Consider the following 21,292-nt stretch of genomic DNA (forward strand, 5'->3'; position numbering starts at 1 on the left):
TATGGGTCCCTATGGGTCCCAATGGGTCCCAATGGATCCTATGTGTCCCTATGGGGTTCTATGGGTCCCTATGGGGTTCTATGCGTCCCAATGGGTCCCAATGGATCCTATGGGTCCCTATGGGGTTCTATGGGTCCCAGTGGGTCCCAATGGATCCTATGGGTCCCTATGGGGTTCTATGGGTCCCAATGGATCCTATGGGTCCCTATGGGGTTCTATGGGGTTCTATGGGTCCCAATGTGTCCCAATGGATCCTATGGGTCCCAATGGATCCTATGGGTCCCTACGGGTCCCTATGGGGTTCTATGGGTCCCTATGGATCCTATGGGTCCCTATGGGGTTCTATGGGTCCTAATGGATTCTATGGGTCCCTATGGGGTTCTATGGGTCCCAATGGATCCTATGGGCTTCTATGGGGTTCTATGGGTCCCTATGGGGTTCTATGGGGTTCTCTGGATCCCTGTGGGGTTCTATGGGTCCCAATGGATCCTATGGGGTTATATGGGGTTCTGTGGGTCTCACCTGGTGTCCAGGATGGGCCCGATGCGCTGCAGGGACTTGGCGACGTTGAAGCGCACGTTGGCCACGGCGTCAGCCGCCATTCGCAGCACAGTGGGCAGCATCTGCTTCGTGGTGATCTCCTGCCCACACACCTCCGACAGCACCTATGGGGGATATAGGGTTATATAGGGATATATGGGGTTATATAGGGATATATGGGGGGATATGGGGGGATATGGGGTTATATGGGGTTATATGGGGGGATATGGGGGGATATGGGGTTATATGGGGGGATATGGGGTTTTATGGGGGGATATGGGGATATATGGGGGGATATGGGGGGATATGGGGGGATATGGGGTTATATGGGGTTATATAGGGATATATGGGGGGATATGGGGGGATATGGGGTTATATGGGGGGATATGGGGGGGATATGGGGTTATATGGGGGGATATGGGGTTATATGGGGTTATATGGGGGGATATGGGGTTAGTTATGGGGTTATGGGGTCAGGTAGGGGGTTATAGGGTCAGTTATGGGGTCAGTTATGGGGTCATGGGGTCAGTTATGGGGGTTATAGGGTCAGATAGGGGGTTATAGGGTTCAGTTATGGGGCCGCTATGGGTCAGTTATAGGGGATCTATGGGGCAGCTATAGGGGATCTATGGGGCCGCTATGGGGCAGCTATAGGGGATCTATGGGGCAGCTATGGGGCAGCTATAGGGGATCTATGGGGCCGCTATGGGGCAGCTATGGGGCAGCTATGGGGGATCTATGGGGCAGCTATGGGGCAGCGCTCACGTTGATGCAGAACAGCGTGGTCATGCGGTGCAGGTAGTTGGGGTCGGTGGCCATGGCCAGAACTTTGGGGACGATGGTTCCCTGGGCCCAGTCCTGCCCAAATCGCTCCACCAGTTTGCGCAGGTTACTGGTGGCGGCCTCGCGGATGGCGTACACTGCGGGACCGGTACGGACCGGTAAGGACCAGTATGGACTGGTAAGGACCAGTATAGGACAGTATAGACCAGTATGGACCGGTATGGACCAGTACGGACCGGTAAGGACCAGTACGGACCGGTAAGGACCAGTATAGACCGGTATGGACCAGTATAGACCGGTATGGACCAGTATGGACCGGTAAGGACCAGTACGGACCAGTACAGACCAGTATGGACCAGTAAGGACCAGTATAGACCACTATGGGACAGTATGGGACAGTAGAGACCAGTATGGACCAGTATGGGACAGTATGGGACAGTATAGACCAGTATAGACCAGTACGGACCAGTATAGGACAGTATGGACCAGTATGGGACAGTATGGGACAGTATGGACCAGTACGGACCAGTATGGGACAGTATGGACCAGTACGGACCAGTATAGGACAGTATGGGGCAGTATGGGACAGTAAGGACCAGTAGGGACCAGTAAGGACCAGTAAGGACCAGTACGGACCAGTATGGGACAGTATAGACCTGTATGGACCAGTACGGACCAGTACGGACCAGTATGGGACAGTATGGGACAGTAGAGACCAGTATGGACTAGTATGGACCAGTATGGACCAGTATAGACCAGTATGGACCAGTATGGACCAGTATGGAACACTATGGGACAGTATGAAACAGTATGGACCAGTAGGGACCAGTATGGAACAGTAGAGACCAGTATGGACCAGTATGGACCAGTAAGGACCAGTATAAACAAGTACAGACCACTATGGACCAGTATGGCCCAATAAGTACCAGTACAGACCCCTATAGACCCCTGTAGACCCCCAGCCCCTCACCGTGATCCACCAGCCAGGCCATACACAACGAGTTCAGCTTCTCATCAAAGAACTCCACGCCCTGCGAGAAACCAGTATAGACCAGTATGGACCAGTATAAACCAGTATGGACCAGTATGGACCAGTATGGACCAGTACAGACCAGTATGGACCAGTATGGACCAGGAACATGCTATGACGGCCACAGCGCCCCCACAGTATGGCCCAGCCCATCCCAGTCCCCTATATCCCCCTATATCCCCTCCCAGTCCCCCCATATCCCCCCTTAGTCCCCCCATATCCCCCCCATTCCCTCCCACTCCCCCCATACCCCCCTTAGTTCCCCCATACCCCCCCTTAGTTCCCCCATATCCCACCCCAGTCCCCCCATATCCCCCCCTATCCCCTCCCATTCCCTCCCAGACCCCCATATCCCCCCATATCCCCTCCCAGTCCCCCACATTCCCTTCTAATCCATCCCAGTCCATCCCAGTGCCTCCCAGTCCCCCCATATCCCCTCATATCCCCCCATATCCCCCCCATATCCCCTCCCAGTCCCCCCATATCCCCTTCTAATCCATCCCAGTCCATTCCAGTGCCTCCCAGTCCCCCCATATCCCCCCATATCCCCTCCCAATCCCCCATATCCCCCCATATCCCCCCCTATCCCCCCATATCCCCTTTTAGTCCCCCCATATCCCCTCCCAATCCCCCATATCCCCCCCTATCCCCCCATATCCCCCCCCATATCCCCTCATATCCCCTCCCAGTCCCCCCATATCCCCTTTTAGTCCCCCCATATCCCCTCCCAGTCCCCCTATATCCCCTCCCAGTGGCTCCCAGTCCCCCCATATCCCCCCTTAGTCCCCCCCTATCCCCCCATACCCCCTTTTAGTCCCCCCATATCCCCCCTTAGTTCCCCCATATCCCCTCCTAGTCCCCCATATAACCCCATATCCCCTCCCAATCCCCTATATCCCCCCATATCCCCTCCCCTTCCCTCCCAGTCCCCCCATATCCCCCCATATCCCCTTTTAGTCCCCCCATATCCCCCTATATCCCCCCATATCCCCTCCCAGTCCCCACATATTCCCCCATATCCCTTCCTAGTGCCCTCATATCCCCCCATATCCCCCCATATCCCCTCCCATTCCCTCCCAGTCCCCCCATATCCCCTCCCAGACCCCCATATCCCCCATATCCCCTCCCAGTTTATCCCAGTCCCCTCATATCCTCCCATATCCCCCCATATCCCCTCCCAGTCCCCCCATATCCCCCCTTAGTTCCCCCATATCCCCTCCCAGTGCCCTCATATCCCCCCCTATCCCCTCCCAGTTCCCCCTTAGTTCCCCCAATACCCCCCCATATCCCCTCTTAGTCCCCCCCATATCCCCTCCCAGTGCCTCCCAGTTCCATCCCAGTGCCCCCCAGTCCCCCCATATCCCCTCCCAGTCCTTCCATATCCCCCCATATCCCCCCATATCCCCTCCCAGTCCCCCATATCCCCCCCTATTCCCTCCTAGTCCCCCCATATCCCCTGCCAGTGCCCCCATACCCCCCCATATCCCCCCATATCCCCTCCCAGTCCCCCCATATCCCCCCCTATTCCCTCCTAGTCCCCCCATATCCCCTGCCAGTGCCCCCATACCCCTCCATATCCCCCCATATCCCCTCCCAATCCCCCCTATCCCCCCATATCCCCTCCCCGCACCCACCAGCTGCCCTGCCAGCAGTGGCATGTACTCGATGATGGCCAGCCGGACCCTCCACTTGGCGTCCTCCGCCAGCTCCACGATGGCGGGCAGCAGCGACTGCGACAGCTGCCGGATCCCGATCACCTCGTTGACGCAGTCCAGGTTGGAGATGATGTTCAGCCTCACCTCGGGGCACTAAGGGGTTATATGGGGTTGTATGGGGGTATATGGGGTTATATGGGGTTGTATGGGGGTATATGGGGGTTGTAGGGGGGTATATGGGGTCGTATGGGGTTGTATGGGGTACTATGGGGGATATACGGGGGGATATGGGGTTTATATGCGGTTATATGGGGTTGTATGGGGTTGTATGGGGGTATATGGGGGTTATATGAGGATATATGGGGTTGTATGGGGTTATATGGGGGTATATGGGGTTGTATGGGGTCCTATAGGGGATATAGGGGGGAATATGAGGGGTCATATGGGGGTATATGGGGTTGTATGGGGTCCTATAGGGGATATAGGGGGGGATATGGGGGTTATATGGGGTTATATGGGGTCATATGGGGTTGTATGGGGTACTATGGGGGATATACGGGGCATATGGGGGTTATATGCGGTTATATGGGGTTGTATGGGGTTGTAGGGGGTTTATATGGGCTTGTATGGGGTTATATAGGGGATGTATGGGGTTGCATGGGGCTGTATGGGGGTTATATGGGGTTATATGGGGGTATATGGGGGTTGTATGGGGGTATATGGGGTTGTATGGGGTTATATGGGGGTATATGGGGATGTATGGGGGTATATGGGGTTATATGGGGGTTGTATGGGGGTATATGGGGTTATATGGTGTTGTATGGGGTTGTATGGGGTTATAGGGGGGTATATGGGGTTATATAGGGGTTGTATGGGGTTATATGGGGTTATATGGGGGTATATGGGGTTGTATGGGGTTATATGGGGTTATATGGGGTTGTATGGGGGTATATGGGGTTGTATGGGGGTATATGGGTGGTATATGGGGTTGTATGGGGTTATATGGGGTTGTATGGGGTTGTATGGGGGTTATATGGGGGTATATGGGGTTACATAGGGGTTGTATGGGGTATATGGGGTTATATGGGGTTATATGGGGTTATATGGGGTTATATGGGGTTATATGGGGGTATATGGGGGTATATGGGGTTGTATGGGGTTGTATGGGGTTATATGGGGTTGTATGGGGTTGTATGGGGTTATAGGGGGGTATATGGGGTTATATAGGGTTGTATGGGTTATATGGGGGTATATGGGGTTGTATGGGGTCCTATGGGGGATATTCGGGGGGATATGGGGGTTATATGGGTGTATGGGGGATATATGGGGGGATACGAGGGGTTATATGGGGTATATGGGGGTTATATGGGGTTGTATGGGGTACTATGGGGGATATACGGGGGGATATGGGGGGTTATATGGGGTATTATGGGGGTTATATAGGGTTGTATGGGGTTATATGAGGTTGTATGGGGTCCTATAGGGGATATAGAGGGGAATATGGGGAGTTTATGGGGTTATATGGGGTTATATCAGGTTAAATGGGGTTATATGGGTTATATGGGGGTTGTATGGGGGTATATGGGGTTGTATAGGGCTTGTATGGGGTTATATGGGGATTGTATGGGGGTATATGGGGGGTATATGGGGTTGTATGGGGTTATATGGGGTTATATGGGGGTTGTATGGGGGTATATGGGGTTGTATAGGGCTTGTATGGGGTTATATGGGGGATATACAGGCGGATATGGGGGGTTATATGGGGTTACATGGGGTTGTATGGGGTTGTATGGGGTTATATGGGGTTATATGGGGTAATAGGGGGGTATATGGGGTTGTATGGGGTTGTATGGGGTTGTATAGGGCTTGTATGGGGTTATATGGGGGATATACAGGGGGATATGGGGGGTTATATGGGGTTATATGGGGTTGTATGGGGTTATATGGCGTTATATGGGGGGATACGGGGGTTATATGCGGTTATATGGGGTTGTATGGGGTTATATGGGGGTTGTATGGGGGTTATATGGGGGTATATGGGGTTGTATGGGGTCCTATAGGGGATATAGGGGGGAATATGGGGGGTTATATGGGGTATATGGGGGTTATATGGGGTTGTATGGGGTTATATGGGGTTGTATAGGGTTGTATGGGGTTATAGGGGGGTATATGGGGTTATATAGGGGTTGTATGGGGTTATATGGGGGTATATGGGGTTGTATGGGGTCCTATGGGGGATATTCGGGGGGATATGGGGGGTTATATGGGGTGTATGGGGGATATATGGGGGGATACGAGGGGTTATATGGGGTATATGGGGGTTATATGGGGTTGTATGGGGTACTATGGGGGATATACGGGGAGATATGGGGGGTTATATGGGGTATATGGGGGTTATATGGGGTTGTATGGGGTTATATGGGGTTATATGGGGTTGTATGGGGTTGTATGGGGTTCTATGGGGTTATATGGGGTTGTATGGGGTTGTATGGGGTACTATGGGGGATATACGGGGGATATACAGGGGGATATGGGGGGTTATATGGGGTTATATGGGGTAATAGGGGGGTATATGGGGTTGTATGGGGTTCTATGGGGTTGTATGGGGTTATAAGGGGGTATATGGGGCTGTATGGGGTCCTATAGGGGATATAGGGGGGAATATGAGGGGTCATATGAGGGTATATGGGGTTGTATGGGGTCCTATAGGGGATATAGGGGGGAATATGGGGGGGTTATATGGGGTATATGGGGGTTATATGGGGTTGTATGGGGTTATATGGGGTTATATGGGGTTGTATGGGGTTGTATGGGGTTCTATGGGGTTATATGGGGTTGTATGGGGTTATATGGGGGATATTCGGGGGTATATGGGGGATATATGGGGGGATACGAGGGGTTATATGGGGTGTATGGGGTTGTATGGGGTTATATGGGTTGTATGGGGTTGTATGGGGTTCTATGGGGTTCTATGGGGTTCTATGGGGTTATATGGGGTTGTATGGGGTCATAACCCCCCCTATACCCCCCATTTTAACCCCCATAACCCCCCATAGCCCCCCATATTAAAGCCCCCCCCCCCCATTTTAACCCACCTCATCCTTGAGCTGGGCCAGGAACAAGGGCAGCAGATGGGCCCCCAGACCCCCCTATACCCCCCATTTTAACCCCAAATCCCCCCATATCCCCCCATTTTAACCCCCAAATCCCCCTATACCCCCCCATTTTAACCCCCAAATCCCCCCATAGCCCCCCATAAACCCCCATTTTAACCCCCAAATCCCCCTATACCCCCCATTTTAACCCCCCAAACCCCCCTATACCCCCCATTTTAACCCCCAAATCCCCCTATACCCCCCCCTTTTAACCCCCAAATCCCCCCATAGCCCCCCATAAACCCCCATTTTAACCCCCAAACCCCTATACCCCCCATTTTAACCCCCAAACCCCCCTATACCCCCATTTTAACCCCAAATCCCCCCATATCCCCCCATTTTAACCCCCAAATCCCCCCATAGCCCCCATAACCCCCCATTTTAACCCCCAAATCCCCCATTTTAACCCCCAATTCCCACATAGCCCCCCATAACCCCCCATTTTAACCCCCAATTCCCACATAGCCCCCCATAAACCCCCATTTTAACCCCCAAACCCCCCTATACCCCCCATTTTAACCCCCAAATCCCCCTATACCCCCCCATATCCCCCCATTTTAACCCCCCAATCCCCCATAGCCCCCCATTTTAACCCCCAAACCCCCCTATACCCCCCATTTTAACCCCCAAATCCCCCCATTTTAACCCCCAAATCCCCCCATAGACCCCCATATCCCCCCATTTTAACCCCCAAATCCCCCCATACCCCCCATATTAAAGCCCCCCCCCCATTTTAACCCACCTCATCCTTGAGCTGGGCCAGGAACAAGGGCAGCAGATGCTCCACCGTGTTGTCCTTACCCAGGATGGGGGACAGCCCCATAATCACTGACGCCAGAGCCGACTTCACGTGTTGGTTGGCGTCCGACACCAGCTCCTATAGGGATATATGGGCATGGAGACCCCTCCCCAATATAAGACCCCCCCCATCACCAATATAGGACCCCCCCATAACCAATATAGGACCCCCCACCCAATATAGGAAGCCCCCCCCCCGATGCCAGAGCCGACTTCATGTGTTGGTTGGCGTCTGATACCAGCTCCTATAGGGACAGGGAGACCCCTCCCCAATATAGGACCCCCCCATAACCAATATAGGACCTACCCCCCCCAATATAGGACCCCCCCCATAACCAACATAGGACCCCCCCATATCCAATATAGGACCCCCCCCATAACCAATATAGGACCCCCCATAACCAATATAGGACCCCCCCATCACCAATATAGGACCCCCCCATCACCAATATAGGACCCCCCCATAACCAATATAGGACCCCCCCCCCTAACCAATATAGGACCCCCCCATCACCAATATAGGACCCCCCCATAACCAATATAGGACCCCCCCCATCACCAATATAGGACCCCCCCATAACCAATATAGGACCCCCCCATATCCAATATAGGACCCCCCCCATAACCAATATAGGACCCCCCATAACCAATATAGGACCCCCCCATAACCAATATAGGACCCCCCCATCACCAATATAGGACCCCCCCCATAACCAATATAGGACCCCCCCATAACCAATATAGGACCCCCTCATAACCAATATAGGACCCCCCACCCAATATAGGAAGCCCCCCCCGATGCCAGAGCCGACTTCACGTGTTGGTTGGCATCTGATACCAGCTCCTATAGGGATATATGGGCATGGAGACCCCTCCCCAATATAGGACCCCCCCATAAACAATATAGGACCCCCCCCCCCCCCATAGATATGGCTATGAAGACCCCCTCCCCAATATAGGACCCCCTATAACCAATATAGGACCCCCCCATAACCAATATAGGACCCCCCACCCAATATAGGAAGCCCCCCCTGATGTCAGAGCTGACTTCACGTGTTGGTTGGCATCCGACACCAGCTCCTATAGGGATATATGGGCATGGAGACCCCTCCCCAATATAGGACCCCCCCATAACCAATATAGGACCCCCCACCCAATATAGGAAGCCCCCCCCCGATGCCAGAGCTGACTTCACGTGTTGGTTGGTGTCTGACACCAGCTCCTATAGAGATATATGGACATGGAGACCCCTCCCCAATATAGGACCCCCCCATAACCAATACAGGACCCCCCCACCCAATATAGGAAGCCCCCCCTTAATGCCAGAGCTGACTTAATGTGTTGGTTGGCGTCCGACACCAGCTCCTATATGGACATGGAGACCCCTCCCCAATATAGGACCCCCCCCATAACCAATATAGGACCCCCCCCATAACCAATATAGGACCCCCCCCATAACCAATATAGGACCCCCCACCCAATATAGGAAGCCCCCCCCCCGATGCCAGAGCCGACTTCACGTGTTGGTTGGCATCCGACACCAGCTCCTATAGGGATATATGGGCATGGAGACCCCTCCCCAATATAGGACCCCCCCATCACCATTGACCCCATTACCCCCATTGACCCCATTAACCCCATTAACCCCATTGACCCCATTACCCCCATGAACCCCATTACCCCCATTACTCCCATTAACCCCATTAATCTCGTTACCCCCATTGACCCCATTACCCCCATTAACCCCATTATCCCCATTGACCCCATTACCCCCATTAACCCCATTACCCCCATTGACCCCATTAACCCCATTACCCCCATTGACCCCATTAACCCCACTGACCCCATTACCTTAATGCAGGGCAGGATCTGCCCCATGATCACGGCCTCGCGGCAGTCGGGGGACAGGTTCTCACAGAACTCTATGGGGTCATATGGGATCATATAAGGCCATATAGGGTCATATAGGGTCATATGGGGCCATATGGGATCATATAAGGCCATATAGGGCCATATAGGGTCATATGGGGCCATATGGGATCATATAAGGCCATATAGGGCCATATAGGGTCATATGGGGTCATATGGGATCATATAAGGCCATATAGGGCCATATAGGGTCATATGGGGCCATATGGGATCATATAAGGCCATATAGGGCCATATACGGTCACATGGGGTCATATGGGGTCATACGGGATCATATAAGGTTACATGGGGTCATATGGGACCATATAGGGTTACATGGGGTCATATAGGATCATATAGGGTTACATGGGGTCATATGGGGTCATATAGGATCATATAAGGTTACATGGGGTCATATGGGGTCATATAGGATCATATAGGGTCACATGGGGGTATATGGGGTCGTATGGGGTTATATGGGACCCTATGGGGTCGTATGGGGTCATACATAATCATATAAGGTCATATGGGGTCATATAGGATTGTATGGGGCTATATAGGGTCATATGAGGCCATACAGAGCCATATGAGGCCTTATAGGGTCATATAGGGCCATATAGGGTCGTACATAGTCATATAAGGTCACATGGGGCCATATAGGATCGTACAGAGCTATACAGGGTCATATGGGGCCATATAAAGCCATATGGGGCCATATGGGGCCATATAGGGCCATATGGGGTCATATAGGGCCATATGGGATCATATGGGGCCATATGGGATCATATAGGGTCATATAGGGTCATACGGGGCCATATGGGGTCATATAGGGCCATATGGGATCATATGGGGTCATATAGGGTCATACGGGGCCATATGGGGTCATATAGGGCCATATGGGATCATATGGGGCCATATGGGGTAGGGTTATTGCTGACCTTTGACTTTATGGGACGCGGCCGCCCTGACCTCGGCCTCACAATCCTTCATCAGGTTCTGGAAGGCTCCGACCAAATCCGTCTTGGTGATCTCCGGCCCCACGGCTTTCTGCAGCTATGGGGAGATGTGGGGCAGGGTCAGGGATATGGGGGGTATGGGGGATATGGGGGGATATGGGGGGATATGGGGGGATATAGGGGGGATATAGGGGGATATGGGGGGGATATGGGGGGATATGGGGGATATGGGGGGGATATGGGGGGATATAGGGGGGATATGGGGGGATATAGGGGGGATATAGGGGGGATATGGGGGGATATAGGGAGATATGGGGGGATATGGGGGATATGGGGGATATGGGGGGATATGGGGGGGATATGGGGGGGATATAGGGGGATATGGGGGATATGGGGGGGATATGGGGGGATATGGGGGATAAGGGGGGGATATGGGGGGATATAGGAGGGATATAGGGGGATATGGGGGATATGGGGGATATGGGGGGGATATGGGGGATATGGGGGGATATGGGGGATATGGGGATTTATGAGGTTCTATGGGGTTATATGGGGTATATGGGGTTCTATGGGGTTCTATGGGGTATAATGGTGTTCTATGTGGTTCTATGGGGTTCTATGAGGTTCTATGGGGTTATATGGTGTATATGGGGTTATATGGGGTTATTTATGTCCCTCACCTCAGTGAATTTATCAGCCACCATGTACCGCACGCGCCACGATTTGTCCTCGGCCGCCTGACGCAGCGTCGGCATCACCAGCGACTCCAGGTCGTCCTGGGGCAGCAGCTGGGCAATGTTCACACAGGCCTCAACGGCCAGCAGGCGGACGGAGTCCTGAGAGGGGGATAGGGGGTTATATAGGGTTATATGGGGGATATGGGGTTATATGGGGGGATATGGGGTTATATGGGGTATAGGGGGATATAGGGTTATATGGGGGATATAGGGGGTAATAGGGGGATATGGGGTTATATGGGGTTATATGGGGGGGATATGGGGTTATATGGAAGGTATATGGGGGGTATATGGGGGGATATGGGGTTATATGGGGTTATATGGGGTTATATGGGGGGGATATAGGGGGTTATATGGGGGATATGGGGTTATATGGGGTTATATGGGGTTATATGGGGTTATATGGGGGATATAGGGGGTTATATGGGGTATATGGAGGGTAATAGGGGGGGTAAATGGGGAGTTATGGGGTTATATGGGGGGATATGGGGTATATGGGGGGATATAGGGGGTTATATGGGGGATATATGGGGGGCTATAAGGGGTTATAGGGGGTATATGGGGTTAAATGGGGGATATGGGGGGATATGGGGGGATACGGGGGGTTATATGGGGTTATATGGGGGATATGGGGGGATATAGGGGGTTATATGGGAGAAATAGGGAGATATAGGGGGTTATATGGGGGATATAGGGGGTTATAGGGAGTATATGGGGGATATAGCGGGGGTAATAGGGGGATATAGGGGGTTCTATGGGGTATATGGGGTATATGGAGGGTAATAGGGGGGGTAATAGGGGGATATGGGGTTATATGGGGGGATATGGGGGGATATGGGGTTATATGGGGGGATATGGGGTTATATGGGGTTATATGGGGTTATATGGGGTTATATGGGGGATATGGGGGGTATGGGGGGTAATAGGGGGATATATGGGGGGATATGGGGGTATATGGGGGGTATATGGGGATATAGGGGGATATGGGGGATGTTCACACAGGCCTCAACGGCCAGCAGGCGGACGGAGTCCTGAGAGGGGGATATGGGGTTATATGGGGTTATATAGGGGAAATAGGGGGATATAGGGGGTTATATGGGGGGATATGGGGGGATATGGGGTTATATGGGGGGATATGGGGGGGATATGGGGTTATATGGGGATATATGGGGGGTAATAGGGGGGTATAGGGGGATATGGGGTTATATGGCGGGGATATGGGCAATGTTCACACAGGCCTCCACAGCCAGCAGGCGGACGGAGTCCTGATAGGGATATAGGGTTATATGGGGTTATATGGGGTTATATGGGGGGATATGGGGGATATGGGGGTATATGGGGGATATGGGGGTATATGGGGGTATATGGGGTTATATGGGGTATATGGGGGGATATGGGGTTATATGGGGTATATGGGGTATATGGGGGATATGGGGGTATATGGGGTTATATGGGGTTATATGGGGGGATATAGGGGGATATGGGGGATGTTCATACAGGCCTCTACAGCCAGCAGGCGGACGGAGTCCTGAGAGGGGGATAGGGGGATATAGGGTTATATGGGGTTATATGGGGGGATATGGGGTTATATGGGGTTATATGGGGGGATATGGGGTTATATGGGGTTATATGGGGTTATATGGGGTTATATGGGGTTATATGGGGGGATATGGGGGGATATGGGGTTATATGGGGGGATATGGGAGGATATAGGGGGATATGGGGTTATATGGGGTTATAGGGGGTTATAGGGGGTTATATGGGGTTATATGGGGTTATATGGGGTTATATGGGGGGATATGGGGGGATATGGGGTTATATGGGGTTATATGGGGTTATATGGGGGTATATGGGGGGCAATAGGGGGGTATAGGGGGATATGGGGTTATATGGGGGGATATGGGGTTAGATGAGGGTATATGGGGGGTAATAGGGGGTATATGGGGGGTTATATGGGGTTATATGGGGGATATGGGGGGTATATGGGGATATGGGGGGATATGGGGGATGTTCACACAGGCCTCCACGGCCAGCAGGTGGACGGAGTCCTGATAGGGAATATATGAGATTATATAGGGTTATATGGGGTATATGGGGGTATATGGGGGATATATGGGGTTATATGGGGGATATGGGGGGTATATGGGGGTATATGGGGGTATATGGGGTTATATGGGGTTATATGGGGGGGATATGGGGTTATATGGAAGGTATATGGGGGGTATATGGGGGGATATGGGGTTGTATGGGGTTATATGGGGTTATATGGGGTTATATGGGGTTATATGGGGTTATATGGGGGGATATGGGGTTATATGGGGTTATATGGGGTTATATGGGGTTATATGGGGTTATATGGGGTTATATGGGGTTATATGGGGTTATATGGGGTTATATGGGGTTATATGGGGGGATATGGGGTTATATGGGGTTATATGGGGTTATATGGGGTTATATGGGGTTATATGGGGTTATATGGGGTTATATGGGGGGATATGGGGTATATGGGGGGATATAGGGGGATATGGGCAATGTTCACACAGGCCTCAACAGCCAGCAGGCGGACGGAGTCCTGAGAGGGGTATGGGGTTATATGGGGTTAGATGGGGTTATATGGGGTTATATGGGGTTATATGGGGTTATATGGGGGTATATGGGGGGCAATAGGGGGGTATAGGGGGATATGGGGTTATATGGGGGGATATGGGGTTAGATGAGGGTATATGGGGGGTAATAGGGGGTATATGGGGGGTTATATGGGGTTATATGGGGGATATGGGGGGTATATGGGGATATGGGGGGATATGGGGGGATATGGGGGATGTTCACACAGGCCTCCACTGCCAGCAGGTGCCAGGTTGGAGAACATGGGGATGATCTCCCCCTTGACGTGCTCCATCCCATCCCATATGATCCCATCCCATCCCATATGACCCTATTAATCCCATATAACCCCATATAACCCATATAATCCCATATAACCTGTTCATCCGAGGCCAGGTTGGAGAACATGGGGATGATCTCCCCCTTGACGTGCTCCATCCCATCCCATATGACCCCATATAACCCATATAACCCATATAACCCTATTAATCCCATATAACCCATATAACCCCATATAACCCCATATAACCCATATAACCCCATATAACCCCATATACCTGCTCATCCGATGCCAGGTTGGAGAACATGGGGATGATCTCCCCCTTGACGTACTCCATCCCATCCCATATGATCCATATAACCCCATATAACCCCATATAACCCTATTAATCCCCTATAACCTGTTCATCCGAGGCCAGGTTGGAGAACATGGGGATGATCTCCCCCTTGACGTGCTCCATCCCACCCCATATAACCCATATAACCCCATATAACCCATATAACCCCATATAACCCATATAACCCCATATACCTGTTCATCTGATGCCAGGTTAGAGAACATGGGGATGATCTCCCCCTTGATGTGCTCCATCCCACCCCATATAACCCCATATAACCCCATATAACCCCATATAACCCATATAACCCCATATAACCCATATAACCCCATATAATCCCATATAACCCCATATAACCCCATATAACCCTATTAATCCCCTATAACCTGTTCATCCGATGCCAGGTTGGAGAACATGGGGATGATCTCCTCCTTGACGTGCTCCATCCCATCCCATCCCATATGATCCCATCCCATATGATCCCATCCCATCCCATATGACCCTATTAACCCTATTAATCCCATATAACCCCATATAATCCCCTATAACCCCATATACCTGCTCATCGGACGCCAGGTTGGAGAACATGGGGATGATCTCCCCCTTGACGTGCTCCATCCCATCCCATATGATCCATATAACCCATATAACCCCATATAACCCCATATAATCCCCTATAACCCCATATAACCTGTTCATCCGATGCCAGGTTGGAGAACATGGGGATGATCTCCCCCTTGACGTGCTCCATCCCATCCCATATGACCCATATAACCCATATAACCCCATATAACCCATATAACCCCATATAACCCCATATAACCCCATATACCTGCTCATCCGATGCCAGGTTGGAGAACATGGGGATGATCTCCCCCTTGACGTGCTCCATCCCATCCCATATGATCCCATATAACCCCATATAACCCCATATAACCCATATAACCCCATATAACCCCATATAATCCCCTATAACCTGTTCATCTGATGCCAGGTTGGAGAACATGGGGATGATCTCCCCCTTGACGTGCTCCATCCCATCCCATATGACCCCATATAACCCATATAACCCCATATAACCCCATATAACCCTATTAATCCCATATAATCCCATATACCTGCTCATCCGAGGCCAGGTTGGAGAACATGGGGATGATCTCCCCCTTGACGTGCTCCATCCCATCCCATATGATCCCATATAACCCCATATACCCCATATAACCCATATAACCCCATATAACCCCATATAACCCTATTAATCCCCTATAACCTGTTCATCTGATGCCAGGTTGGAGAACATGGGGATGATCTCCCCCTTGACGTGCTCCAGCTCCAGCACTTTGGCGAACTCCCCCAGTTTGGAGGCGGCCGCGCGTCGCACCATCGGGGTGTCGTCGGAGCACAGGTTGCGGAAGTACCTATAGGGGGGGTATAATAAACCTATATGGCCCTATATGGACCACAAAGACCCTACATGGTCCTATATGGCCCTATATGGACCACAAAGATCCCAAAGACCCCAATATGGCCCTATATGTACCCCAAAGACCCCAATATGGCCCTATATGGACCCCAAAGACCCCAATATGGCCCTATATGGACCCCAAAGACCCCAATATGGCCCTATATGGACACCAAAGACCCCAATATGGCCCTATATGGACCCTAAAGATCCTAAAGACCCCAATATGGCACTATACGGACCCTAAAGATCCCAAAGACCCCAATATGGCCTTATATGGACCCTAAAGATCCTAAAGACCCCAATATGGCACTATACGGACCCTAAAGATCCCAAAGACCCCAATATGGCCCTATATGGACCCTAAAGATCCTAAAGACCCCAATATGGCCCTATATGGACCCTAAAGATCCCAAAGACCCCAATATGGCCCTATATGGACCCCAAAGACCCCAATATGGCACTATATGGACCACAAAGACCCTAAAGACCCCAATATAGTCCCCAATATGGCCCCCAAAGACCCCAATATGGCCCCATAGACCCCAATTTGACCCCATAGACCCCAATATGGCCCCCATAGACCCCAATATGGCCCCCATAGACCCCAATATGGCCCTCAAAGACCCCAATATGGCCCCCATAGACCCCAATATGGCCCCATAGACCCCAATATGGCCCCCAAAGACCCCAAAGACCCCAATACGACCCCCAAAGGCCCCAATATGGGCCCCAAAGACCCCAATATGGCCCCAAAGACCCCTAATAACCCAATACAGCCACCAATATGGCCCGCAAAGACCCCAATACAGCCCCCAAAGGCCATGTATTGACCACCAATGGCCCCCAAAGACCCCAAATGACTCCAGTACAGCCCCCAGAGACCCCAATATGGCCACCAAAGGCCCCAATATGGCCACCAAAGACCCCAAAGACCCCAATATGGCATCTAAAGACCCCAATATGGTCCAATATGGCCACCAAAGGCCCTAATATGGCCCCCAATGACCCCAAAAGGCCCTATATGGCCCCCAATGGCCACGTATTGACCCCATATTGGCCACTCACTGCCTGAGCTCGGCCTTGACGGGGCTGGAGACCCTGGGGTAGCAGACACTGAATAGCCCACATGCCGAGGTGCGGGACGTGAACCAATCCCCCCCCGCCATGAGAGTCACAAAGACCCCAGTATGGCCCCATAGACCCCAATATGGCCCCATAGACCCCAATATGGCCCCATAGACCCCAATATGGCCCCCATAGACCCCAATACAGCCCCCATAGACCCCAATATGGCCCCCATAGACCCCAATATGGCCCCCATAGACCCCAATATGGTCCAATAAAGCCCCAATATGACCCCATAGACCCCAATATGGCCCCCAAAGGCCCCAATATGGCCCCCAAAGACCCCAATATGGCCCCCAAAGGCCCCAATATGGCCCCCAAAGACCTCAATATGGCCCCCAAAGACCCCAATATGGCCCCCATAGACCCCAATATGGCCCCATAGACCCCAATATGGCCCCATAGACCCCAATCTGGCCCCCAAAGACCCCAAAGACCCCAAAATGGCCACCAATATGGCCCCCAAAGACCCCAATATGGCCCCATAGACCCCAATATGGCCCCATAGACCCCAATATGGCCCCATAGACCGCAATATGGCCCCCATAGACCGCAATATGGCCCAAAGACCCCAATATGGCCCCCATAGACCCCAATATGGCCCAATATGGCCACCAAAGGCCCTAATATGGCCACCAAAGACCCCAATATGGCCCAATATGGCCACCAAAGGTCCCAATATGGCCCTAAATGGACCCCAAAGACCCCAATATGGCCCCCATAGACCCCAATACAGCCCCCAAAGGTCACGTATTGACCACCAATGGCCCCCAAAGACCCCAAATGACCCCAATATGGCCCCCAAAGGCCCCAATATGGCATCTAAAGACCCCAATATGGCCACCAAAGACCCCAAAGACCCCAATATGGCATCTAAAGACCCCAATATGGCCCAATATGGCCCCCAAAGACCCCAATATGGCCCCCAAAGCCCCCAATATGGCCTCCAAAGGCCCCAATATGGCCCCCAAAGACCCCAAAGGCCCTAATATGGCCACGTATTGACCCCATATTGGCCACTCACTGCCTGAGCTCGGCCTTGACGGGGCTGGAGACCCTGGGGTAGCAGACACTGAAGAGCCCACAGGCCGAGGTGCGGGACGTGAACCAATCCCCCCCCGCCATGAGAGTCACAAAGACCCCAATATGGCCCCATAGACCCCAATATGGCCCCATAGACCCCAATATGGCCCCATAGACCCCAAGATGGCCCCCAAAGACCCCAAGATGGCCCCCAAAGACCCCAATGTCTACAATATGGCCCCCAAAGACCCCAATATGACCCCCAAAGGCCCCAATATGGCCCCCAATGACCCCAATATGGCCCCCATAGACCCCAATACAGCCCCCAAAGGCCACGTATTGACCCCCAATGACCCCAAAGGCCCCAATATGGCCCCCAATGACCCCAATATGGCCCCCAAAGACCCCAATATGGCCCCCAAAGGCCACGTATTGACCACCATTGTCCCCCAAAGACCCCAAATGACCCCAGTACAGCCCCCAAAGACCCCAAAGACCCCAATATGGTCCACCAAAGACCCCAATACAGCCCCCAAAGGCCACGTATTGACCACCAATGGCCCCCAAAGACCCCAATATGGCCCCCAAAGACCCCAAATAACCCAATATGGCCACCAATATGGCCACCAGAGACCCCAATATGACCACCAAAGGCCACAATATGGCCCCCAACGACCCCAATATGACCACCAATGGCCCCCAAAGACCCTAATATGGCCCCCAAAGGCCCCAATATGGCCCCAATATGGCCCCCAAAGACCCAATATGGCCCAATATGGCCACCAAAGGCCCTAATATGGCCACCAAAGACCCCAATATGGCCCAATATGGCCACCAAAGGTCCCAATATGGCCCTAAATGGACCCCAAAGACCCCAATATGGCCCCCATAGACCCCAATACAGCCCCCAAAGGTCACGTATTGACCACCAATGGCCCCCAAAGACCCCAAATGACCCCAATATGGCCCCCAAAGGCCCCAATATGGCATCTAAAGACCCCAATATGGCCACCAAAGACCCCAAAGACCCCAATATGGCATCTAAAGACCCCAATATGGCCCAATATGGCCCCCAAAGACCCCAATATGGCCCCCAAAGCCCCCAATATGGCCTCCAAAGGCCCCAATATGGCCCCCAAAGACCCCAAAGGCCCTAATATGGCCACGTATTGACCCCATATTGGCCACTCACTGCCTGAGCTCGGCCTTGACGGGGCTGGAGACCCTGGGGTAGCAGACACTGAATAGCCCACAGGCCGAGGTGCGGGACGTGAACCAATCCCCCCCCGCCAGCCTTTTGACCAGGGGCACGAAATGACCCTCCAGGTCGGCGGGTGAATGTTCGTGGGACACAGCGCGTAGTGACTCCACGGCTTTATCTCTCACCACCGTCTCCTCCACCGTGGCCAGGCTCTCCAGGGGGGGCTGGGAACAGAGATAAGGGGGGGGGGGCGTTAGTTGGGTCCTGAGCCCCCCTACAATCAATGGGAAACCATCAGGTGGGTCTTAACCCTTCCCCCCCAATAGGAGCCCTTTATGTGGGTCCTGATTCCCCCTCCCCTACCTATGGGAGCCCCTGACACCCACATGGGGGGCTTTAAACAAGGGGGGGGTCCTTTAGGTGGGTCCTAACCCCCCCCAAACCAATGGGAGACCTTCAGGTGGGTCCTGACCCACATATAGGGGGCTTTAAAGAAGGGGGGGGGGGGCGTTAGTTGGGTCCTGAGCCCCCCTACAATCAATGGGAGCCCATCAGGTGGGTCCTGACCCCTATATATGGGACTTAGAACAATGGGGGGGTCCTTTAGGTGGGTCCTGACCCCTATATGGGGGACTTAGAACAAGGGGGAGCCCATAAGGTGGGTTCTGAAGCCCCCAACCCATATAGGGGGGGTCCTTTAGGTGGGTCCTGACCCCCCCCACAATCAATGGGAGACATTCAGGGTGGGTCCTGAGCCACCCCTGGAACAAGGGGGGGTCCTTTAGGTGGGTCCTGACCCCTATATGGGGGGCTTGGAACAATGGGGGGGGTCCTTTAGGTGGGTCCTGACCCCCCCCCCATCACCAATGGGAGACCATCAGGTGGGTCCTGACCCACATATAGGGGGCTTTAAACGAGGGGGGGTCCTTTAGGTGGGTCTTGACTCCCCCCCATACCCACCAGGGGGGGCTTTAAACAAGGGGGGGGCCATCAAGTGGGTTCTGACCCACATAAAGGGGGCTTTGAACAAGGGGGGGGTCCTTTAGGTGGGTCCTGGACCCCCCCCAAACCAATGGGAGACCTTCAGGTGGGTCCTGACCCACATATAAGGGGCTTAGAACAATGGGGGGGGTCCTTTAGGTGGGTCCTGACCCCCCCCCCAAAACCAATGGGAGACATTCAGGTGGGTCCTGACCCACATATAGGGGACTTAGAACAATGGGGGGGTCCTTTAGGTGGGTCCTGACCCACACATGGGGGGCTTAGAACAAGTGGGGGCCCATAAGGTGGGTTCTTAAGCCCCCAACCCATATAGGGGGGTCCTTTAGGTGGGTCCTGACCCCCCCACAACCACTGGGAGACCTTCAGATGGGTCCTGAGCCACATATAGGGGGCTTTAAACAAGGGGGGGGGGCCATCAAGTGGGTTCTGACCCACATAAAGGGGGCTTTGAACAAGGGGGGGGTCCTTTAGGTGGGTCCTGACCCCCCCTACAATCAATGGGAGACATTCAGATGGGTCCTGACCCACATATAGGGGGGGCTTTGAACAAGGGAGGGGTCCTTTAGGTGGGTTCTGACCCCCCCCCAAACCAATGGGAGACCTTCAGGTGGGTCCTGACCCCCACATAAAGGGGGCTTTAAACAAGGGGGGGCCCATCAGGTGGGTCCTGACCCCCACATAAAGGGGGCTTTA

General features: G+C 52.9%; 1 long non-coding RNA gene and 1 pseudogene across 2 annotated transcripts in view; both read right to left on the minus strand.

Moving 5' to 3' along the window:
• Positions 1-21,292, minus strand: part of LOC146751569 (uncharacterized) — a 29,791-nt pseudogene that overhangs the window by 4,440 nt on the left and 4,059 nt on the right. The window contains exons 4-13 of the transcript XR_014941344.1: positions 19,589-19,821; positions 16,054-16,201; positions 11,506-11,661; positions 10,808-10,922; positions 9,813-9,883; positions 7,906-8,040; positions 3,988-4,161; positions 2,294-2,354; positions 1,306-1,460; positions 523-665 (exon numbers count right to left, since the gene is read on the minus strand). The product of XR_014941344.1 is annotated as an uncharacterized LOC146751569 (transcript). The remainder of the gene's footprint in view (positions 1-522; positions 666-1,305; positions 1,461-2,293; positions 2,355-3,987; positions 4,162-7,905; positions 8,041-9,812; positions 9,884-10,807; positions 10,923-11,505; positions 11,662-16,053; positions 16,202-19,588; positions 19,822-21,292) is intronic.
• On the minus strand, positions 12,554-14,712 carry LOC146751570 (uncharacterized). The gene is made up of 2 exons (XR_014941345.1): positions 14,545-14,712; positions 12,554-12,593 (listed from the first exon to the last, which is right to left on the minus strand). It is a non-coding gene; the product is annotated as an uncharacterized LOC146751570 (long non-coding RNA).

The sequence above is a fragment of the Coturnix japonica genome, unplaced genomic scaffold (genome assembly GCF_054131305.1).
Source record: "Coturnix japonica strain WE unplaced genomic scaffold, WE-NBRP24 Scf073, whole genome shotgun sequence".
NCBI lineage: Eukaryota > Metazoa > Chordata > Aves > Galliformes > Phasianidae > Coturnix > Coturnix japonica.